The sequence below is a fragment of the Xylocopa sonorina genome, chromosome 2 (assembly GCF_050948175.1).
Source record: "Xylocopa sonorina isolate GNS202 chromosome 2, iyXylSono1_principal, whole genome shotgun sequence".
Lineage (NCBI taxonomy): Eukaryota > Metazoa > Arthropoda > Insecta > Hymenoptera > Apidae > Xylocopa > Xylocopa sonorina.
Window position 1 is genome coordinate 5,940,933 of NC_135194.1, and position 26,655 is coordinate 5,967,587.

At 32.3% G+C, this 26,655-nt stretch overlaps 1 protein-coding gene across 2 annotated transcripts in view; it reads left to right on the forward strand.

Annotated features, from left to right (window-relative positions):
* Positions 1–6,427: 6,427 nt before the first annotated feature.
* Dip-lambda (Dpr-interacting protein lambda) overlaps positions 6,428–26,655 on the forward strand; it is a 255,538-nt gene continuing 235,310 nt past the window's right edge. For both annotated transcript variants that reach the window (XM_076909593.1, XM_076909591.1), the window contains exon 1: positions 6,428–6,485. The gene's annotated coding sequence lies outside the window, so the exon portion shown is untranslated. The remainder of the gene's footprint in view (positions 6,486–26,655) is intronic.

The window sequence follows — 26,655 nt, forward strand, 5'->3', positions numbered from 1 at the left end:
GATAGGTATCCGATAGGTGTGTGTTTCGTTACTAGGACGAGCGGATTCGTTGGTTGCCATTTTACGAAAGTTGGCGAGCGAAGCGACTGTTGGAGCTAATTGATTAACGAAAATTTTAATGAAGTAGCTGCTTCAAACCATGGGTCACCCGCAGCCACAGAGTTTATCCTCGGGTGACGCACACAAGAATGTCCGCGTGTCCTAATCTTCGACCGTAGCAAGCATAAATCCAACAAGCGGCTCGACTTGAACAATGCGACAACGACACAAGAGATCCGACAATAAAACGATAAAAATCTTTCGGTGGCATATGTAGTAAAGAATAGGTAAATTTGGACTTTGAAAGTAATGGCTTTTTCGATACTATTTATTAAATTAATTTTTACAAAATTAACAAGATTCGGGTGGTGGACCTAATGGCAGATCGGTTCACACGACAATCGAATCTACTTTGTGCGGAATCCTGAGTACTGTCATTAAAAGGCGATTAGTCGTGTACAATTAGAATTGTGTTACATCTCAAACACTGCAATACACCATTGGTTGTTCGAGCAACCATCACTCATGAAATCGATGACACCGTCTTCTGCCCCAGCTCCATCATAGTCCTCAATTGGATCAACAACATGGCGGAACATCAGAACTTCCGATAATCCGTTGATGTGTTATCACGGGGATTAACACCAGCACAATTCCTCCGTAACACCCAATGGAATGACTTTTGATGACCAAATTGTACCACGCTTAGAATCAAATGTATACGATGTTTTCAAGTAAATTCATCTGCCGCAGAATACACTATGAACAATCTACATGTAGCAGGTAGAGCGGTATTTACACCATCGTGTGCGAATAAAGATGTACATTGTTGAGTTCATCTGTATCGTCACCAAGACTATTCATCTGAAATAGTAAGCAAATTGACTATTAAAGTTTTCATGGTTGTATCGAAACGATTTCTCGGATGTCGAGGACTTTCTTGAAATATTTATTCCGACAAATGAACGAAGTTAGTTGGTATAGACAGAAATCATTTCAAATTCGAACGTCAAGGGCGAATCGTAATTGGCGAAGATCTCTTTACATATTTTTTCAGATAGTTCAATCTATTTAATTTTGAAGGCAAAGCAATTTTTAATTCTCATCCGTTTACATCGCGTTCATGAAATTGATATGATCTCTTTATTCTCACTCCTGGTCAGAATATTTCTGATTCTTTAATGATCCTTTAATGAAGATCTCAACACTATATCGCTTGATAGGTTTTCGAATTGGCAATATATTTAGAGGATCAAACGACACATTTGGCCCAGGTAGCTAAGGTCTCATAATACTAAAGAGGAATAAAATTTCTAAAACGTATCACATTCAGAGCTTACAATTATGAAACAAAATTGCTAAAAGTTAGTAATCACGTACATGTCATAAACGCAACCTTCGAGGACCTCACATGTGGTATTCTGTTCCTTTCATGACGAAATCTTCATTATTTTACCCTGTCAGTAAATTTTTTGTACCATGTGTGGCATACATTTTTGTCACGTGTATAATAAGCATTCGTGCTATCCATGAGGGAAGAGAAGACATAAAATGCAATCGACTTCATTTATAACTAGAAACTGTTTTATACTGTAATCGGTGGATACTAAAGGCGTACAAAAAAAAAACGCGCTACCGAATTCACGGATGTTTATACTGGGTCCTGAGAACTCAGATTCCTTTGAATCTGAATGTATGATATAATGGTGCTATAGAATAAACACGCAATACTATCTTACGTTATAAATTGTTAATTTTAATTAATTTTATCGCAGTCGACTGGAGTTTAAAAAAGCTAAATCAAATCAAGACTAGGTCTGTATTATAAATACATACAATACGTTCACCTGTGACCGATTTCAATGAGCTTACGACCTTTGACTTCGTATTCACGAGTTGTCTCATGACTATGGTGGTGTGATTTCTGCGCGTTTGTCGCTTCCACGCGAGGTAATGCTTGGGAGAAAGATGTAATGCTTTTTTCTGCGGAAGGGTAGTTGACGTATACTGCCACGTATTGGTACTGTCAATGGCTTCATAATCTTATATCATTTGAATAATTAGTATACGTACGCTCATGTGATAACAGATTGTAATCGTAAAAATTGTCAAGAGTTATTTATTCAATACGCAATTACGATTATCTTTTTAATAAAAGTATACTTTCCTAATGAAACTGTTTTCTTTTTCATTAATCGTAATGCTTTTTTGTATTACTGCGACCGTGATCGCAATCGCACTTGATTTACAGATACGTTAACGAAAATTTGTTATATACTGCGTTGGTAACAACTTAGCGTTCGACAATGACGGGGACAGGTTAAAAGGACCGTCTAGAGAACTGAGATGGATACTTGTTGTGTTCTTACGCCTTGTTTCGCCTTACGTATTTGCGGGATTTTTTTATGATAGTTTAAACGATGGTTAAGTGACGAAGGAAAGAAATTTTTCTTGAATCTTCAAGGAATCCAATTAAGTATACGTGTAACAATTTAAATAAATGCGAGTATTTTGGCAAGTGTGCATGCGCAGTAGGACAGTGACAGCGATGCGTATGCGCGAGCAACTATCCGAGAGACTATAAATATATAGTGCTACAGGTGCGCCTGCAGAGTGGAAAAGTAGATCTTGTCTTCCTCGGCTGAGACCGCTTCGGGTTTGAGGGATTCTACGGCAAGTAGAGTTTGTAGTCAAATAAAAGGATATAGATAGGGTAGCTTCAATCGAATACATTGTAATTATCGCTAGTTGTAGTTTTGTTAAATAAATCGTTATATTGTTACAGAAACGGATTTAGTCCTACGAATTTCAATTTTTAACCACAGATACAAGCCCATCCTCTCTTTAGATAGATTATATATTAGATAGATAAAGGAACGGTAAAAAAGACATTTTTTGTATCGCAATCCTAATATTACAAACATTGTAAACATAATCTCGCCTACATGGATTACGTGTTAAAGATATATCGGTCTTCACACGATTAGATATTATAGTAATACCATAAATAGGCGTTCATTGAATTAGCTGATTAGAATTAAGTTTAAGAACGACATATTCGTCGAGCATGGCGTGTACATAATCAGTACTAATCCAAATAGTCTTATGATCACACAAATCCTTAGTGGAATAACGAATCTTTCTTCTGGTGATTACGTTGAATAAGCAATTTTGGATTTACTCAATAAAAATTCATCTTGAAGGTGTAGTGCTTTATCAGATCGGTGCGCCGTAGATTAACTAGACCTACAGAAATTTTATGAACAGTACATATTAAGAAAACACAATTACATTTTAAGAAAATGTATGAAAGCTTGAAATAAAGATTAGGTTAGGTGAGTTATGGTTGATTACGGTAACAAGCATATAAGATAACGTGTTTATCGCACTGGGTCATCTCATTTAGCCATCGTATCTATTTACTTTGATTGCGTTCCTTTGGTCCCCTAATTCTCCTTCAGCTTTCGAAGGTATCTTTATCGTTAAGAAGAAAATACCTGTTTATTATACAGAATAACGACTGCACCTTTGAACTTAAACTGATAACTTTTTAATATGTATACAAATCAAGTTGGTTTTCGAAGTATGGAACAAAATATGCTACCACAATAGTGAATTCTCGTTAAGAGTGTACATGTGTAAGAGGATATGCGGCAGCATCAACTGCTTAGTATTCATGAATTAAAATCGTAAAACGTTTTTGGCAAAATTTTTGGTCTAACTTTTGGATCGTTAAAAATTCTTCTTGTAAACATCGGTTTTGCGCAAACTGAGAAAATTTTCAAAGCCAAATCCATATTTAATCATTTACATCGGGACTATAGCTTGTATTCATTTTAAATCTTTCTGCTCCTTTCTTTTTTTATATCCTTTCTGCCTCATACTTTTTCGTGTTTCACAAGTATTCATTTGCAAATATAAGTCGGCTGTTGTTCTCGTACATAAAATACTTAAAAACTTCATAACGCGTAAATATACATTTTTGCTATTATTGAATTTACAGTTTTACCACTACAAAAGATGGCAGTGTCAAGATAACGCGAAACATAATTAATACTTTTAGTTATTCACTATTAACTGACCAGATAATAATCTATGTTGCGTGATGAAAAGAGTCGTCAAACTAATTGTAAGATCAAAACATATATAAACAAAATTCTATGTTCTTCTAAAATTACCATTTATCTGACTATATCGCAAGTGTATAGCGTATACCCCTGTATATAAAGTCACTTGTGATGGAAAACAGATTAAGTAGAACAAAGCTGTTTAGCTACAACAGTGACATTGGTGGATGAAGACATTTCCCCTTTCCGACACGCCTACATCGAGAAATCTCATCGAGCAAGGCCTATTCGATGGATTAACGGCCTAGATTTCCAAGGCTATCTGTATTCGTACTAGTAATTTTCAATGCCTGTCAATGCACACATATATGTATGTATGTAACATATATGTATGATTACAAATCATACCTCTTAAAGGGGTAATGTACAAATGGAACAACATTCAGTAAATATATTTCGAGTTTACAAACGAGCCATTTGACCCCATAATATCTACTTATTCAAATTAATATCCATATCTAAGTAAGTCTGTAAGTAGTAAGTATGAGTGCTATACACACCACAATTAAATTTAATTAATAACCACTTAATTACACCACAATATCTTTGAAAACTTACCAATACATATTAACACAGGCGTGAGGTAGGCATCTTCAGTTTCACTACATTATTGCTGTCACCACTCAATGTTAATGATTTTCGATATCATTTTGCCATAATTTTGAAAGCATAGATAATTTCAAATGTTTCTTTATCCAAAGTTATTAATAGAGATATTTATTAATATTATGAATGCTGCCTATAACTTTGCTAAAGGCAAAGACTTCTGTAAATTGTAATGGCACCTCTAGTTTAACACTCTTCTTAGGTCATAGACAACACTTTTATCTTCCTAGATCTCTTCCATTCTCCTTTTTACCACTTGAAATTTTCTCTTCCTTCCTTTCTATTGCTTGCGATCTTCAAACCTTCACAAAAACAAAGAACTTTTTCTCTTTACAAGTAACATGTATACAGGTTATTATTCATAATCAGAACACTTAAAAAATAGATTTTAAATCATTTCATTTCTTTAAAGTTTTTAATTGATTTTCAAAGATAAAAGCTAATTCTTTCTTCAATGATATTTACTGAAAATATTCATAAATAACAACACTTACAGTCTCCCATAAATATTAACTTCCACCGTCAGTTTCTCTTTCCAAATCTAAGAAATTACCGACTGTCTCTATTATCCTACCATAATGTAGGTTAGTGTCGTTACCACGCGGAATTTTCGCGTCGTTAATTCCTCTCTGAGATTCTAAGGCTCAGATCGAACGCGGTTGCTCGCGACGCTGTTCGCCAACTTAATATGATGCAGTTTGTTTTAATTAAATGTTCGTTCGTTTACGTTTCTCTCACAATTCGACCGTTTTTGTGAGCGGTTTGTTCGTTCCTTGCTCCCTCCACCGTGCAGGGGGTGAACACTGTTTGTATTTGCCGAAATGATGCAAATTGCCAATCAGTGTTCCCCTTCGAGTAAAAGGATGGAAAGATACCTGCACGGACGTGGAACCTTTCAAGACCCTCGGTGACGTTTTAGAAATTACGGAAGTGCATGTTGCGTGCACATGATGGACCGACCCTTAAGAAATACCTCGTTTAAAACACGCGATGGCTATTGAGCACGTCGAAATTAAATATTCTAAAGACCATTGTGTCGAAGGTCGCGAAAGTTTACAAAATTGTTTAAAACGTCTTAATCTCAAAAATAGGCATTTCGTCACGAAGTGTAACAAACGAAGACCCTTCGAAGACCCCACGTTTTAATTGTTCCGTCGGTTGGAACAGTTAGGTTAACTTTTTCTTTTTGACACGCACACGCACAGGCACACACACACGCGTGTGCGCGCAGCTCTGGAATATGTACTCCTTTAGAAAATTTCTTATTTACAGTTTTCGCTTCTAATACTTTAGAATGTAAAATAAAACTAAATGAATGCATACTCGATAAAATAGACAAATTTCGTTAATAAGTGCGGTTAAAAAATTGTCTCGGTCAGTAATGAAGAAAAAAATGGAGGTTGAAAAAGTAGATATCGTAGATCTAAGAACTGTTCGACAAGATGCCAGATTTGATTAAATTAGCGTAATGTACACGTCGAATGTTGATAGTTTGAATTTTGTCGCGATAATTGTACTTTTAAACATCGAAATAGTCAAAGTAAGTGTAGATCTGATCGACGAATCACAGTAGAGCTTAATTTCGTTTTGTAGTGTACCTGTCATCGGCTGAGGTCTGCTACGGAGTATGTCATCAGGGAAAGTCCACTGGTGGTGTAGGTCCGAGGAGCCCTCGCGACTAAGGTGTTGCTGATTGCTGCGATGCTCCTTCAGGTTTCAAATACATTATCATGACTGTTGGATGGGGGAACTGGGGAACTATAAATGCATCCGTTCAGAGAGTTACGTAACAATGAAGCAATTTTTAGACCCCAAATCCCCCATCTTAATCCGTCGAATATTAGGAAAATATATAGGAATATATATTGCAACAGGAGGATGATATTTAGGGTAATTCTGTAGTTTTGTTGCACTTTTATCGCAGCTTTCATTTATTCGAAACGTATCAATGTTTCGTGGTCGTAGTAAACAATCGCGTTAATACAAAATCATTCGAGTTGATTAATACTACTTGGCAGATATCGCTGTGTGGCAATTTAATAATATTATTAGCTAATTTTAATTTGATATCACGCGAAGTACGTATTAGTTTGATTTTTCTGAATAAGAATTTACAAGAATAACGCTACGGCACATTAATTTTTTTATCTTAGATTGATTAGCTGTGATTAATGAACACTTCAAAACAATAAATGAGAGTATACAGTAATAAAATAAATATTCAAAGGACATACAGCATTAAATGGACATTTGCACGATATAATGCATAGAATGAGAAAATGTAAAGGAATATATGGCTATTAATAATAATTCTGATGAAATGCCAGCAAAATATTAATTTACTTAAAAATTTCTTAGAAAAAAGAAATTGTTTGTAGGATAAAATGAAAATGTGAAAAAGCTAATGGAATTTTAGTACAACTGCGGGACATAAACAATTTCATTGAACAGATTCTACTGAGGGAATAAAAACTACACCGAATAAGAATTACTTATGCAGAATATGATTTTGCTGAAATTTGTAAAAACCATTTAAACTGAAATAATAGCATCGAAATTTGGAAGGTTGGTTTCCAAGATTACTCTTTATTTGGACACTATATTACTTAACAAAGTATGTATAGAAAAAATTTTACAAGTTACATATTTAAAAAAATCACACCTATCAATGATTCCCTTAAGAAGAATATACAGTAAAACCTGTTTTTGTGCGGTCCTTTTTTATGCGATTTTGTTTTTGTGCGACTTTTTTCGTGCGATTTATTTTTATGCGGTGTATGAATCTCAGCGGCGTTGGCATCAGTTTAATTATTGCGTGGTCTCCTTGACGACGATATATCTGGACTTCGCGATGCTTTGTTCATTATGGTACCAAAAAACAAATCAATTGAAATCCTATCTTCAAGCGGCGAAAGCGATTTTGGACCAATTCGTCAGAAGAAGATGCGCGTTTTGGATTACGACGAGTAGCAGCGAACTATTTAATGTAATTTGAAAACTTCTTCATGTATATGTATAATAAAGAATTAAATGTTTTTACAATTTTTCCAGGTATAATTTAATTGTTTCATTTAATTGAAAGCATTCTCTCATTTATTTCGTAAATAATTGATGTGTTTTCTATGTGCGACTTTTTTTATGCGGTCCCTGTCTGCCGCATAAAAAAATTTTAGGTTGTATATCGTACAAAGTTTTTTATTATATGCAAGTATTAGTAAAATTTGCAAATATTTTTTTGTACGATTTCTTTTATGCGGTCCCTATCCACCGCACAAAAACAGGTTTTACTGTACATAACCTTTTCTCTCATTTACTCATGCGTGTACAATGAAAAATCTCATAAATTTATGTAAAATTATGCGTATCGTCGCGAAACCGCATTATATACATAACTTCTCCAGGAAACAATGATTAAGCATTCCCTAGATTGCACAAACCCACCCACCTACACATACAAAGATGTAATATACTATAAAGTTCGAAAGTTGTACAAACATTTGCGGTTTGTCTAAAAAAATAAGCATCGCCGAAGTGTTTATTCGTGCTTCGTATAATACATTGAACAGTGCCACACTAGAGCGCTCTATGTCCGCACGGATGTATAGATACTCTGTGAATCAACCGCAAACGTTTTACCCAACCGGCCAAACCGCAAATATACATACTTCCCATCTAAGATTCACATATGTACACGTATGCATGTAAACTAATCCCTTATAATAATAAACAATCGATTAATATGCTCAGAATAAAAATCATTTACACAATTGATCATTTCTGATGACTTGCAATAGCAAAGTAACAATTCTACCAAGGAAAGTTTTGTAACACGAAAATTTAAAAAATTTCAACATTTTCCCAACTAATATTATAGTTCATGGAATGTAAATGATTGATAACATTGATATAAATGATATAGGTTCCCACTAGTTGAATATCTGCATCTACTTTTAATACATTTATACATTTGCTAGGGTATATGTTTCAATCTCATATTTCGCAGGTCTACTGAGAATATATTAATCTAAAATATATTTTCTTCAAGATGGCATCAACCGATCCTCTAGAGTGGAACATTGTGAAATAAAATAACTTCTCTAGCAGTTTTCCGATCGACAAACTAAGGTTCTTTCTTTCTCAATAACGTTTATTTAGAAATGCTATACAGTACATAGTCATATGTAATACAAATGTCAAAACATAATGAGTTCGGTGTCATGGAATTTTCGCGGTGGCTTGTGGCCAATTAGCTCTTTGCAATCCGACCTTTAATGTGTACGGGGTGTCCTACCTTCTTGGTTAAGTAGTCTAAATTATAACCTTAATTTTTAATTTTAATATTAATTTAAAGTTTAATCTCATTACTAATTGTTTATCATCACTAATTGTTCTGGATGAGCAAAGGGATGGGAGAGAGAACGATTATGTTATGAATCTGAGGTTGTACGAAAATTGGGTGGATTACTATGAATAATTATATACAATATTTCGCAGTATTTACAATTATTTATAGTTATTCGTGTTTCTTTTCATCTCTCATTTAAACTCTTTGATCTCTAGTGACGTCGGTTCGTTTTCGATTGTTCTCGGCTTATCTTTTCATGTATAAGGATGTTCGTGGCGTTTAGCTTTTTTATCCTTCCTTGACTGAGTTGCTTGCGCTATTTTATTTCCATGTCATCTTTAATGTAATTTATTACTTTGATGTTGCTGTTTCTTTGGATATAATGAATAATAGGGATGTTGTTTGTATCTTTGACAAGACCAAAGAAACATTGTGGTCTAGGAGCAAGCTAAGACTCTAATCCCTAGCCTCATTTCCTCGTCTATGTTATAGCTTCTTTCTTGTCGTGTCTCGATAGCCCAACCCTACAATAATAAATATTTTAAATACAACTTTAATGTGTGCAAATTTGTCTACGACTATTACATTTTGTCATTTTTGTCTCTATAGTATCGGATATAAAATTCCAATCTATCTGTACTTCATGACACTTGTGGGATGCTTGCAAACTTTTTGCTTTAATGAAATGCTTTTTGAATTGCTGAAATGCAATATCGTATTTTCTACATTTTAAAAGAAACTAAAAAACTTGTACAACAACTATTTAAGCGATATTTTAACCCGTATCGGATTAGGGTTTTCATGAACATAGCCTTCGCTTACAGTCCATCATTTATACATACGTACGTAACTGAATATCAAATTATCAATGAATTACCAATGTGCTGTAGAATGTACAAGCTTTCAAGTGATCCGATCAAGATATCCGATTGGCGTACTCCATTGGTATGGATTACGGTACATGGACAAAATATGCTTAATGGAACGATAACGGGCACTTGTTCTAATTAATTAATAATCTAGACAATATACAGAGTATATTAAAATACCTCCTATAGCAGAGATGGCCAAAGCGTCGACCGCGTAACTATTCCTAGTCGTCCGTCTTTAATATTATAATAAGAGAATCACTTAACATATACGATGTTGGTAGACCGTTGTTTATAATTTAAAAAAACAACTTGCCCGTAATGATCAAAAGTTTGTCCAACCCTTGTTCTATTTCAACGAATATAGCTATACTTTTATTATTCTTAATCTTGATACATCTATTTTCTTAGAAATATTGTTTCGTATATATATTACAAACTGCTAGAAGTAACGAGTAAAGTATAACTTTTGGATATTAATGAAAATTCCGAGGATCGACAAAGCAGTATCTTAGAAAAGCAGAGAGCAAATATAACACTCGATTTCGAATTTGCACAATGGAGAGAGTCCATTATCTTAAATAGTATTATGTGTGAAATGAATGTTGGACGAACTCATTTATTAAAACAGTTTCGTTATTACCAACAAAAATTTATACAAAAGCGCATATCACATACAGTACAATGGTAAAGAAAATATGTAACAGTTAGCATTTAAGAACAAAAAATTCAAAAATGCATAAATTCGAAAATTTCAAAAATATAAAAATTATATCCTTCTTCAGTTATACGGTTTAAAAATGTAATTCATGTATAATTTATTATTATTATTTTATTGTTAATATGGTCATTATGGTAACTGATGAAGACAAAAAATTTGTTCTATCAATAAGTTTTTGTTTCCAAAAATTAGATACAATTATCAGAAACAAGCTCTTATAGAAATAACTAGTTTAAAAATTGTTCAAAATAATCTACGGCTTATAATCAACACGGTTATAATATAACGTAATTTGAGGAGAAAGTGATAAAAAAATTTCATAACATGTGTAAACAATTTAAATAAAGATTTAAAAGAAGATAATGAAACTTTTATTCGTAACGTATTAACTGAAGTTAAAGTTATAGTTCAGACGTTTTAAACTAAATAATTCGCGGAAATATTTGTCCATAAAAGTTTACTAAAGTAATTAAGATACTTAACAATAGAAAATTAGCTAATACTAACATAACCCTAAATTATATGCTTAAACATATTCCACCAAAGATGATACAGTTTCGGATAATTGTTTTAAACAAAGCGTTCAATATAACATGCATTTTTCAAAAAAGTAAAGAACATTTCCTCCCTCACTCGAGGCATATCAATTCTTTAGCGAACATAAGAACGATCTACTACTATCTAAATGGTATTAAGTAACGCGATCATGCTATGCCATAATATTAACAATTCAGTTTCTGCCAGTAATATTAGACAGATTATTCCTACATTATGTGTAAGATAATTGTATAATAAGTCCGATATCCATCAAGTTTTTAATGAAAGAAAATGTTTCGATACATGTTTGGTCAATATAGGTTGCCATTTTATGAAATACAGTTATAAATAAGTCGTATTTATAACGTGCAAAAAGATGAATAATTTTTGGAGCTAACTAAATTGACATGAAATAAAAAGATGTTTTACGAGCAATGTTCTCTTTTAAACAAAGAGGTAATTAATGGTATTATACTACACAAAAACGGTATATTAACGTAATATAACCATGCAACGATCCGTTCAATATGTTATAGAATATATATATGTTATAGAATATATGTTATAGAATATATGTTATAGAATAATAGATAACATGTCAAATTAGACACTCCTTATATTCACTCGATAATGGTCATCATTTTTCACTTCACCGCAGAAATTTGTTGTTTACTATGAGCCAGCCAGTTACCACGATAAATCGGTTCGTTTCCCTATTACCTCAATTCAGTAGCCCACTATTCACCGCGTATGGAATATGCATTATGATTAGGTTAGAGTAAATGAACAAAAACAGCACATGAGACACGGCGGTGTCAAATGACTGGGCATTTATATTTACTAGCATTTGTATTTTATTAGATTCTTTCAAATCGATCGGACATTTTCGCTGTCTCGTGGCGCGAATATTTTCCATGCTTCTTCGGAACGGTCTTCGATACGTATTCACTCCAGTTACCACGTGGTATACGAATACTTGCATATGTTCACACGTGAGCACACAAGTATTCGCGTATAACTTAGAATACTAAATATTCATTGGTAGCATGTGTCGACGATCATATTATACGCTATGCAGACAGAGAAAAACTGTAACATAAAATGCACTGGAAAAAAACATGCGTTAGAATTAAGAGCTAGTGCACGAGAATGTAAAATGGTTGTTTCAATTAAAGCATATGAAATATTCTGGTTAAAACGTACGTCTCGAATCAACAAATTCCTGATACAAGTTCTTTTACATTCCCTGCCAGTGTAGCGTGATACATCGCAATGACTTTATAGCACGAAGACAATTTGAACGTTATACAATATAATTTCAATTTTACCAACATTTAATATAATACTAATGTTCAGTCTCATCGAATAATTTAGTTATTTATCTTTTACATATATCTGCCAGACAACTGTCCATAGTAGCAATAGCATCCAAGAAGCCATTACTTTTGAGTCAAGATTTAGCTGTTATTGTTTTCCACGTGTATTATACTTGCTATCCATATTTTTGCTTTTCAATCCTATGTTACGCTGTCGTATTGTTTAAGTCAAGGCGCTTCTTTGATTTATTGCTTGCTACGGTCGAAGGCTTGGTACCTGCGAGTGATCGATGGTTTGCGGTGGACATTTTTCCATTTATCTCACATTTTCTTAGCCAATTAACTTTGACGTCCCCTTACGTTTCCCTTACCAGATTCGTAAAATTGCTATTCATGTATCCGCTTGTACTCACGCAAAACCGCACCCACAAAACACTTTTCATTTTTGACAAAAAACACTCCAAACAATTTCAATCTTTTCTAATCCACTGCAGGATATTAAGATCGCAATAGAAAACTAACTCCAGTAATATTTTTATTTAACTCTAACAACACTACAGGATAATGAAATTATCCTCGAGTTATTTAATCAATAATTTATATTTCAACTGTTATATGTCGAATATTATCAAATGCAAACGGGAATGAATGTGTTTTATAAGTGAATTCTTTGAAACGTTGAGTCAGTTGTTGATCATTCTTCTCCAAATAAACGTTATGTCAGAAAAAGTCAAAACTCCTGATTTTTACCGACGAACTCTGAATTTAATCAATATCTTACAAACGCTTAGCTGGAATTCTAATGTCTTTGCTCGACGTTACAATATATTACAATAGCAATACTAGCAAATATTTTAGATTCTTGTTCGATGCGACACCGCTAAAATTGCAACTCGGAAATGTGATGATTAGTAAAAGTAACGATGCAGTGAAATCTTCAAACCTTATTCAGCTAAAAATTATTTTTTTATGTTTGTTAATGGAAAAAATCGGTGTAGTAAAGCAGTGACACGTTTTAAAACAGTAAATAAATTTTTGAACGCAATGATCAGTTACGTTTAATTTATTTGTAAAGTCCATTTTAATGTAACGTAGAGTATATCTTATTTTTCTGCACTTCTTAATACTTCTTAAATACTTAAATATATTCGTCTGGACTATATATGTACAAATAACCAGAATAATTAAAAATTTGAAAAATAAAAATATGGAAAAAAGCTTTACCCCAAAGTGAACTTTAAGTAATATTTAATAATTGCTTAAAATTGTTAGATTTTAATATGGGAAAGTATATTTAATATACTCGACGACGTACGCCATGTATGGATCGGCGAAATAACCCAACAACACCATTTAAAGTAGGAAGCAAACTTCCGGCCGAACAAATGAATTTAATTTAATTCATTGATGTACTTAATTATCCTTTAATATAGTATCCGATATAACATTCGAGATGACAGTCAATTGTGGTTGATCTTTTTAAAAACTTTATATTTGCCGTTATACGCAATTTGCATTAATGACGATGATTACGTCATAAGAGATAATAGACAATTGTTTTCGAATTATTTTTCCTATTACTATTCATAGTAATAGGAATGTATCAGCATAGTATCAACTTTTTGACCTAGTCATTTGAAACATGAAAAAAATTGTCGATCGAGGCAAATACACGTTCGATATTGAATACAGTTCATTTGAAAATGCGAAAATATTGAAAAAAATATTTGCGTGTATCTTTATGACTAAAGTCACATATCTGCTATTAGGAGAAAAAGTAACATTTTAAAAACGCACCATGTAATCAGTAATCGTGTAACCTAACTACCGTCTAGCCGCACCATGTAATCTAATAGTATTAAACTCAAGTACTGATAAAAAATAACATAGTGTTAGATGCATATTGTGTCGTGTACTGATAAAATCTCTTTGTGGAAAAAATAATCGCATATGCTTCGTTGGTGTACGAGATAATGAGTGAAATGCATCCGGATGTTTGTGAGAAAATATGGTTCCAACGTCGTGGCGTATGTGCTCACATCTTCCGTTAGGGGTAGCCTAACGGAAGCTTTGGATCATGGTGTACCGAAACTCTCTCACTCGTAAATTCTTTTTTCGCTGTAACGGAAATTTTCTTGTTTGCTGTCCACTGGAACTGGACTCTTCTCGACCCGCATTTCATCCCAATAACTGTGAATGTTTCGTTATAGCTTAACGTTACGAGAAATGCAATCAAGTATAAATGTAAAAAGTAAATGTGCATCATTTTAGTTATTTTTAGCACATATGCATCCCACAGTGATTCCACTGTATATCCACACTATATGTGCTAAAAATAACTAAAATGATGCACATTTCACAATAATTTTTACACGAAAAATTTAAAACTAATCAAAACATCAAATGAAATAAGTTGCTCTTGATACTTTATAATTTGGTTAAGTAATTTGACCAAGTACTAGCTTAACACTACATTTCTACATAAATCTATGGATAACGTGTAATAACCCTATATGTATACATATAGGACATAACAAATCTACGCAGTTCAGTGTTTTCGTCTAATATAAAAATGTATCAAGTATACGTGAAATATTATTAAGTGTATACATAAATGATTTACCCGCGAGAGTGGGATGCAATGTGATTCCAACCTATTAGATTCGTTTCTCCACATCTATTACATTTTATTAGGTAATTATTTAGTTAGAGAAAATTAATTTAAATTGTTAGTACCAAGTTTTATGTACAGTAATTGAAGTAATTATTATATTTCTACTTTATAAGTAGTAAACTAATGTAATATAATTAGACATATTATATTATATATTAATTGTAAAGTAGCTGCGTAGATTTGATTTTCTCTTTTTTGTGCGGCAAGAGAATGAATAAGGGAGGCGAAGTGGTTTTCCGACGTTATACGAACCTGCCAAAAGCTAACCAAACCTCTTTCGAGCCCTCTTCTCAGAAAAGCTAATCTCATCAGAAGTTTTCAGTATGTTTATAATCCACTAATCGCTCCTCTTTCCCAGCACAATTTAAAACTTTCCATGACGTCGCTATCCAACCCGCTCTCATTTGCCTGCACTGCTCTTCAATCCATCGTCCTTTCCAGATCCTTCTTTTTAACCAGACTTCATTTTGCGGCTCATAGATTGCCGAATTTCACAAAGTTACTCATCGTACGTCTTTTCTAGCTTTTTCGCGAAAAAATGTTTCCTCCTACTTCAACGTTTTTTTTTTTACAATGAAAAGCCACACATTTTGGTGATTAAAATGTATACTTTGGATAGTTTAAAAAATGCAAGAATCTTATTATATATTATCTTAGAGGAGAGATTTAAGAGGACAAATTGTTCAATTTAATATGTAATAGCTTAGTTATTTTAATAATTAGATAGCAGATTAGATATGTAAATTTATATTAAAAATTTATATTACAATTTGAATAACTTTTTGAGTGCCTGCACCAGTGTCATTTTGAAGAACGCTATTTATCGTTAAAATAACTTTTCATATTGTCGTAATCAAATATCTCAAATATTTGCCTTTTCTTAGTTTCAATTTTACCTCCATCGTTTATAATAATCAACGTTCACCATTACTCATATTTGAATCCTTCGCCTTTCAACTCTCACCTCATCTTTCCTATACAATTGTAATCTAAAATTTATTTTGTCCTAAATCTTCAACTAACTCTGTTTTCCCACTTTTCAACCAATCTTTGCTTTGTCACGCGCACGTCACGTTCTGTAATTTTCGTCAGTTGCCAATAACGTTTTCGTTACTGACCATGGTTGATTAAATAATTGAATACTATCTATTCCATATGAATGGATCCATACAAATGCTTACTTTTGGTGCAAAAAATGTGATAGACATTGATGTCTAATATTTATAAATTCCATTTAGTTATTTTAATAATTGTATCGTATTTGTTAATGTAGCTGATTTTTAGTTGTTACCTGTTGTTGAAAACTAGACAGACTACGTATTAGTTGATCCTGATTTGTTTTCCTCGGTTATTATGAGTCTGCAAATAAAATATTTATCAATTTACATAGGAATCTCTGCAAATTGTCAATTACTAATATGCTTAAAAAATTACTAATATGCAAAATTTTAATTCATGTTACATCTACATATTATACATACTAGATATATATAGATATAAAAACATAACTGAATCGATAGATATTTATCAAAAGGCAATATTAGATTCAAGGTAAAATCTTTTAAAAAGTTTGGACAGAACCATTAATACAAGTGAACTGTTCTCTATAATTCTAAAAAGGAACTAATACTACTAATTGCGCTTTTAAATTGATACAATCATTAAAACTGACAATATTTTGCGTCTAGCTATTTTATTTACCAAATTTTACGAAATTATAAAGAATTGAACATACACGTATGCGTCACTCTTTCTGAGAAGGTTAAAGATCCCATAACTAGATAACTATTTAGAATTTAACACTGTTAGGAATATGGTTTGGCATAATTTTTTTCCAATAAGTTAGTTTGATATATGTGATTTTTGTATAAATAAATATAACATATTATATATATGTTACTTTGAATATAAAAATTTAACAATGTTTGACAATAACAGTTACTGTATTAAAAAAATGTATAACTTCTATTTATTCGTCAAAGAGTAAAAGAAAAATAATTATTATTTTCATATTTATATAAATAATTATCTACCATTTTCTATTTATACTTTTACAGTTTAATTATAATTTTCAACGTTTAAAGTTGAGAAAGCCTTTTCTGTTAGGTATATGGGCAATGAACTTTTGTTTTATACAAGTGTGAAGAAGTGTCTCTTTGCAAAACGACAAGATATTTTGCTGAAATTTAAATAACAAAACATTCTATGTAAATATATGGTTTAATCAGTAAGCAATTAATTTTAGTTAAAAATGATTAACATGTTCTTATATACAACAATTAACAGATGTTTTGCAATAAAATTTTTCGAGTAACAAGATAACTTTTTAAAGCCTAAATCTATCGTTTTTCGCTTTTTCATTCGATCTCTTGCGAAGATGAGCAATTTTTTTTTTATTTTTTTAGTTATTACATTGGTTGACCGTGCCAGCTGTTTTCTCACATCTTTCGTTTTCTGTACCTTTCGTTCACTCCGTTCCATTTTATGCCTTTTCTATATAAACTTCCTCCTTTGCGATTTCTTTAGATTTCCAGTTTCCTGCCCTTTATCTTCCCACTCGAAAGGATATTCCTTTCGTCGTCGAACTCGGGTATACGTGTGTGTACGTAGCGTTCCGATTCGCTCGAATGTGAACGACTACACCGTGTTTTCTATACGCCTTTCTCTACACTTTCATTTCTTTCGCTACCCTTTCCGATCGTCTCTTTCTCTTGACTTTTCACGAATAGTAAAAAACTTTTTCATTGATATTTTATGCCCACAGTTTAATTACTGTTTTCTATACTGTTTATGTTTAGTGTTATTGCTGATCGTTTTTCACATTGTTAACTTTAGTTGAGCAGAATTATATTCAGATAAAGCAATTCTTTTAACTGACGTCTTAGCTACGAAGAAGTAAGTTATGAAAAGAGCGATTAGTTTTCAAAAGAATTGGAAAGCAACATTCCGATCGAAAGATGGTTCGAACAATTAACCGTAGTCCTCGTGGTGAACAACAATTATTTGGGAAATGCTGAAAATTACAGTAGATTTCCCAATGGTGGTATAAAAGCAACCATCGCAAATAGTGTTGAACGCCAGTTGATATTAAGGGAGGCGCATAATTCAACTTAATCTGCTCGCAAAGTCGCTGATGCTGTCGGTAGTTCTACAAGTGTGCGAGCCATTCAGCGAATTATAAAATCTTCTCCTTTTATTAAAAGGATTAAATGAAAAAAGAAATCTGCGTTACTACATCGTTATCATTTGGCTTACTTGCAATTAGGTAATTGTCAAACAATAATCATATTCAAATTTCTAACAATGTATTTATGTACGTAACTTTTGAGTGTTTTTGTACAATTATATGAGAAATAACTGACACCAATTTCTTAGTTTACCACTTTCTGAGACATATCTGTATCTGTGAAGTCAAACAATAGTCGCTGACTATATACACGATGCAGTTTTATTAACTAAGAAAGAATATCCCTATTTTATCTCCAGACAAGGGTACACACATAACCAAATATTCAGTTAAGAACTTGTTAATAAATCTTTTAGTAAAAAGTACATTCCGAGTAAATTAATATGTAAAATAAATAGAACTGATTGGTTGAATCGACGCAAGGTCCAATTTAGAATTTTTTCTCTACAACCTTCAAACCTACGAATGTATTTTGTAAACACAAGTGAGGGAATTGACCAAAAAACTAGGAAAATTTACTTAACGTGATGAGATTTAACGTGAAATAGTTCAGACATTGTAGAAAGAATTACATATACCAGAAATTGTGTGTGAACTCTTACGGTGTCTAAGACTTTCTAAGTTTATAAATAGTTTAAGCTTACTTTGGTTCGTGCATCCAATAATAAAGATTAGTTAGACCGAATGCTATTAGATGAGACACATATTTCATAATTCACTCACTTAAATTCTGAATTCTAATTTGTTGATTAAAGTTTGGTAATAGAAGACAGTTCTCGGCTAGGACTCCTTCAAAGTAAATAATAAATCGAAGGAGATTTAAAATTTGACTACTACAGTGTGTTCAGTTCTACAGTTCTGTTAAACATGGAAAAGGTGACAAAAAACTTGGAATTTCTAGCGAAAGCAACAGTTCCTTAGTTATTGTTGTTGTTGTTGTTGTTGTTCTTATTATTATTATCATTATTATTATCATTATCATTATTATTATTATTATTATTATTATTATTATTATTATTATTATTATTATTAATATTATTATTATTATTATTAATATTATTATTATTATTATTATTATTATTATTATTATTATTATTATTATTATTATTATTATTATTATTAAATCTGTAAACTCCAATAAACGTTGCTTCACATACATATGTAAAAGAATGTAAAGTTAAAATCACGAATCATCATACAAATGTTGAAAGGACGGACATTACGACCGATTTTGCTACAACATACTGTATGGTGTTATTGATTATTGTCATTTATTGTTTTATATGGGATGGGTCCTACGAGAAACTTTCGGCAAATTTAACGAATGTGCAAAGTCTTATACCATCAATCAAGAAATCTAACCCGTTTTTGCTTTTTCATAAGAGTAATCAGACTAACGGTTAATTAAGAGTAGTCATACTAGCTCAGATTCTAAGCTATAAAAAGGATTTGGGAGAAACTGTTTGTAGCGCGATTTCTCTAACGGTAAGTATAGTAAGGCCGTTACCTCAAAAAGCAATGTTGTAGCTGTTGGTTGATTTGTTTTAGACTTTCTGCAACATCATTTGGCGGTATCTTCTAAATAGTTTTTATACGTGGAAATTCTGCGCCTTTAAAAAAAATATTCCATTATCTTTCCTCGCTTCTCTTCCCTGGTTGTCTGGAATTCAATTCTCGTGGCGAAAGCCTTCTAAAACGAACCTATTCTCAAGGAAAAGTATATCTCTTTGAAATATGATTTATTCTATTCCAATCTCTGGAGAGATATATCTACCCGGACAAAATTCCCTGAAGCAACGTAGCAAATAGCCAATACAACGGAATCCTTTTATGGAATGTTTCTGTCTTCTCCACCGCAGTAATGTATTTTTAAAACTACTCTAAACAATCTGACTGTGATTTCGGAAGCTATGAAATTCTATTTGGAAAGAGAAGTGTATTTTCATTTTTCGGGTACATCATTGTCCTTATAAAGAAAATAAAATCGCCGAAAAACTAAACATCACAACAATTTTTTAATACTTGTCCTCGAAACATAACCCGTGACAAATACTTTCTATATTCTACTACTCTACTGTGATAAAAAGATAGATTAACTGTAATCCGAATCAATTTCATCAGTCCCTTAGTAATAGTCTGTGTCTTACGTATCCTTTGTGACCGTCTATCAGGTAGTCTATAACAACTAGTGTATTCAATAAGAATAGATTTTGAATAGATTTTGAGCACGAAATTTGGACTTTTTATTTATAATTGTGAGAAACGGTTTAATTTCCTCATAAATCAATTTCGGACGATATAAGGGAAACTTGTTGTAAATACTAAATGTACATATAACAAAATAATAAATGTCACAATTTTAGTGAAAAATTGAAGTAAATATATTAAAGTGACAGTCAACAAATAACCAACGCGTAATTAAAGAAAGTATAGATTGAGGAAAGAGAAAGAAGTGGTGCAAAGAAAGGGATGTGGATGAAGATGCGAGTGAAAATGTAAAATTCAAATAAAAAGAAACAAGATACTTAAAAATACCTATACATATGCGTATAATTTGAAATGATCGGAAGAAATCTCCAGACCATTTTCTGTGATATAGCTCTACTTTTTTAATCTGCAACAATACAAGGGAGCGGTCTCTCTCCTCCACATCGATTTCTTCATATATATTCAAGCAAAAGTAGCAAACTACTGTAAACAAATTAGTTCCGATTTTATTCATCTTTCTTTCGCGATGTAAGCACATAAAAACTGGTAATGAAAGTATGCTTCTGAAACGTAGCTGGATTAATAAATAAAGATCAAGCATTCTGGGAAAGTCCCAAAGAATGTAGTACTTCCCAAAGAATGTGTACTTTTCTTGAACAACAACCACGAACGCCATATAAGTCGAAATCTATATGGCTTTTTTCAAAATGACGAATTCTGACAAAATGATATTCATTTACTATCCCTGCAGGCACATACATATAGCATCTAATGCAAGCATTAAATTTGACTTCTTGAACGAAGTAGTTATAGTGAATCACAGTTCTTTGAAATTGTTGGTCTCCTTACGAAAACTTTTAATAGGACCATAAACTTTGAAAAAGCGGCTAATGATTCTATTTATTTCAGAGTGGCAAATTTAAGAAGTTGTTTTCCGATACAACGAATTCTGGATTGGAAAAGGTAGCGTTCAATTTTAATTTAACGGTCACTTCTGCTTTAAACACCTTCAATAATCAGTCAGTTATACATACGAAATACACCATAGGAAAAGGCCGACTGATCTACAACGCTCTCGAGTTGTTTAATGAATTACTAACTTTTATTTAGTAATATTAAGGCCTTTACTCTCGTCTACCCTTATCCCATTTTCCTTTTTTCTAATACGTATCGAGGTAATAATTAATAAACCGTTGCCTGAGGAAACCTTCCTGCGAATCCCTTTCCTAATCCCCTCCTTTTACCCCTACGACCCTTCCTAAGAACGATAAACATTGTTTAATTTAGTTTTATTATTATTATTATTTACTATTATTTTATATTCTTTTTCTCACGTTGCGAGTGTATATTGTTTTTCATTCTTTTACATTTTCTCGTATGTACTTCACATGTGTTATAGTCGTCGAATCCCTGTTTTCATATTCCTATTCTTTTCTTTAAAAAAGAAATATATTTCTATATAGAGTTGTTTGTACCTTTTTTACTTACATGGATAATTACTACAGAATAAAAAGAAACCAAGTTTACTGTATTATTTGTATTACTGCCAATATTTAATGTCATTCTCTCACTTTCTTCGTCACATTTCTATTCGACTGAAAAATGCACTCACCTCCACTGTTTATCGATTCCCTCACGAACTGTGAAAATTCAAACTTCATTAAGTCCACCGCAATGAAATGTCCAGCTTAATCCATTGCTATGTAGTTTCTGTTCTGCTAGCTGTTCAGAATTCATACTTCTACATCACTGTAAATACTCGCGGTCAGTTTGTACAATTAATACTAAGCTAATCGTACTTCATTACTTCTTACTTTACTGGCACAGTTATATACGTAGTTTGCTTTATATTTATTATTGCGTTCATAAAATCTTTCAGTTAAACAAATCATTGAAAATTTTTAACAATTGTATTTCATTCTACGTATTCTTTTCTCCGCCATTAAAACGATTACAGGATTCTTTATGTACTTACATAGCAGGTACCCCTTCTTTCGTGTATTAAACATCTGAGAATTTCATATTTTGTGTGTTTGCTCTATACATATATAGTGTGTTTACACGGCCGATACTCTTTATTTCCTATTGTAAGGTATAATATATATCATAGTGGTAAGCTTAAGTTCCACTGTCGTTCTGCACCCTTCTCAGGTGCTTTCACGATTCTTCGGCTTAGAGACTGTATCTTAGGGGGGGGGGGGGGGGGGAATTCTTAAGATCAAGGCTCAAGAACTAACTACGTTATATATCTCCTCCCTACACATAGAAATCTAATGCATCCTTGTATCTTGTTTTCATCTTAAACGCGTTGCTTCCGTTTGCTGTAGAAATGAAAGAGGAAATATGAAAGGCAAAGAGAGAGGGAAGAACGTTTTGTTCTCGGCTAAGCTACCAAGCAGACTCTGTCTTAGACGCAGAGATGTTAAGGACAGGTCAAGAAGTGGTATATATGGTATGGAATCAGGTAAGAAATTGGGTGCCTTCGGGAAACTCTGGATATGTTGTCCCTCTAGTGGCAAGTGTCGGAGGGCTGCCACACATCTATCGTGTACATTAGTTACTGTCGCTATCAGCTAATTTTAATTAACATCTCTTTAATATTTCTAAAAATGAAATAAAATGATGGAACGACATTTTGAAACACTAATACAACATCAGTATAGTCATATTGAAATATTTAAAACTAGTCATGAACATTACATCTCACAAAACTCATTCCCTACTAATTGTAGAAGAGACGTACACTAAACTTCAGATTCCATTAAAGCTTGATTATAAATTTGCTAACAGATATGCCATGCACTAGGTAATTCAATATATAATACATACAAACAGAAGGGATTATTGGATGTTAATAACGAAGCTATAGATATATTTATATAATTGATTTTTATATTCTTCAAACATATTTTACGAAAAACTTAATATACTATTGAAAAAGTTAATCTTGCGAGAAAATTCTTACAATTATCATAAAGATTAATGCAGTTATCAATTTTAGATGTCTCTCGCTATTAAAACAATCCTATTAAGAAGTGGCATACGTAAGGAGTATTTAGTTCTAAGTAGTTTAGTTTTAAGTTCTTTAAATCACAGTCTCCAATCAAAAAATTTTATTCTTTATTTACTTTAGTTATTTCTTCGCATTTCTGGAATATTCTTTAGCATATTCTCTAGAATATTAAAATTGCAACTTTTAAATGAAAAAAAATAAAAATTTTTGTTTTGCGCAAAAGTATAGTAAAATATAGTTCTGAAAAGAACCTTTTAATAATTGATTAATAAAGCTGGTATCGCTATTCGTTAAATTGTCTGAATATATGTTAAACATTTTTTTAGATTTTCCGGTGATGCGATATCAAATAATACAGACTTCTAATGTAACACCAACTAGTTTAAAAAGTGATTAGTTGCTTGATTTTGCTTTGTAATTTTCTCAATTTGAACCTAAAGCAGTTTCAAACAAGAAAGACTTTATACGCCAACTTCATGATTTTTCCGATAGATGTTACAGATATTTAGCCATCTACGGCTGAATAGTGCATACTTGCAATAATATTTTTGGATTGATAGTATTTTGCTTCCTCTACTCTTCCACTAGGAATGAATTGTTTACTTGTTGTCCATGTATATAATAAAGTAATTTAACAGTATCATTTGACCTATTGATTTGTTTCATTTATTCTCTAGTTTTCTATAGCTTCCAGTGAATATTTCATTTGTTTGATTATTTAGCTGGCGGAAAATGATCGTTTTATCGTTCATCTTTATTAATAGCATCACAGATTACTGTTATACTAAGTGATACATTGTAGTGCGCAGAAAATTATGGCTATTAATATATCGCCAATTATTCGAGGACTTTTACCCCCATGTAGGACTGACTAGCCTAAGGGTGAAACGGCCACCCAAAATCCTTGCAAGATGTGGGAGTGGGGTTGCTGCTCAAATCCAAGGGGTAATTTTATATTCGCTGATTGCCGGGTCACCGATGTTTTCGATTTATGACACGTCGATTATTACCAAGTGTCCATGTGGCCCCTGCAAACTCGTGGCGCCGAAGGCCAACTCGTGCGCCTTAACTTCTTCTTCTCGGCTTATCAAAAAGGGATTAAAAGAACAATGTGTTATAGAAATAATAACAATTTTCAAAAGTGGTAACTGAATTTTTCTGTGCCTGAGGCCTAACAAAATCTAATACATTCTTACATATTTCGCTGTCTATCATTTATTTCTGTATTAACAGATTTTGATGAAATATTCAGGTTGTCTTAAATTTCCATTAGGAGTTTCATTAAAGGAGAGATAAAAAAGTTGTAAAAGAGAAATTTTACTATTTTTTTAGCGGTTCAGACTAATCGTAATATTTTCGTAAATATATTATAAAGTCAGTCTATTTTGCAATTGTATATCTATTGTGTATGGAAATATTTATGACTAACTTCGACATGACGATTACGCATGTATGGGATAAGGTTAATTGCCGCCTGAAAGCAACGCTGCGCAAGTAATGGACTAAAGTTGACGCACAACTGTTATACGCATATATAATTATACTGATGCGATGGTACGTACGCATTTGGTAATTGTGCGAAAACAGCTCAATAATTTTTTATAAATTTGTATTAATTTATTCATGGACCGTTATTTGGAAATATTTTTTATACTCTGAGAAGTTCAAGGGAATGATTTAGGGAAGGATTTCAGAATCGAATAATAGGTATGAAACCGTGATGTACATCAAGCTTACTCTATTATTCCGAATTCTAGGATTTCCGCTGAAATTGGGCAAGTTGAATGGGTTGATAGATTTCCAAGGGAAACATTCGTTCTAACGGCACCCAGTAAGTTTACTTCTTACGTCTACGACTGCTGACCTAGTTTACAATCTTTGTCACTTGAAAGTACTATTTTCTTAAGTGTTATTAGTCGGGCTGAGTATTGTAACTGGACGACTTTGAAATAAAATATTTCATTTCTTCGTCTAGCTACGTTTAATCATTCCTAATGTTCCGTATAATATTACAATATTGTCTCATACAGTACATATATCTTAAATCTGAAATTCCCAACTGTTTCATTCACCTTGGTTAAACAGTATTCCGATAAAGGAATGCCATGTACTTTGTACTCTAATTAACATTCTAAAAATTTCATGAAACATTCTTCGTAGCGCTGTAAAAACTTATTTTTGCATGCAAAGATAATACTCGTTTTGCTTTGATGCAGAACAATTAATATTCTAACTTAGATTGCTATTACTGTCGAGCTACTTTCTCCTGTTGTAACAAGAATTGTTGCTGTCGACATCGGAGTTGTACCATTTGATCGAACCAAATACTTGTCGACATTAATAATTGTAGATTCCCACGGTGGTCAAACCATTTAATGAACTTATTCCGAGAATATGGAATACCACTGGTCCACGAAACAATCTTAGGAACACTGTAGAAAGAGCTAACTGATGCGTCCCGTATTCGAATCCGATTTTATTTTGAGTAACCGATGTGACGATAGAACACTTAATTATTTTCAGATTATTTCTTTGTAGCAATTCTCGTATCCTATCAATTGATTTCTGCTCCGGAATTCACGATACTAGTTCTTACAATGTTTCACACTTTAAAAGATATAAAGATCATTCATTCAATACCAGGTGTCAACACTTTCAATTAGTTATATTGAATTACTTAATCTATTATAATTATGGAATAATTCAATTTCGTTATATTTATTTCAATTGTATTGTAATTCGAAATTCTACTCGTTCATTTAATGAAATCACAATGTTTAAATTTGAATTTCAAGTATCTCACTTATTTAAATTAAAACGTAATTCATTTTTACAATTGAAATGCCATTAGAATGTATAATATAATTACGAATTAGGGGGAACGAGATGTAAATAAAAAAATTGAAAATAAATAGAGATGTGGAAAACAAAGTAAAAGTTTCATCCAGAAAAATATTAATATTAATGATAAAAAGAAAATTCCTTTATATTTTATATTTTATATAATTAAAAA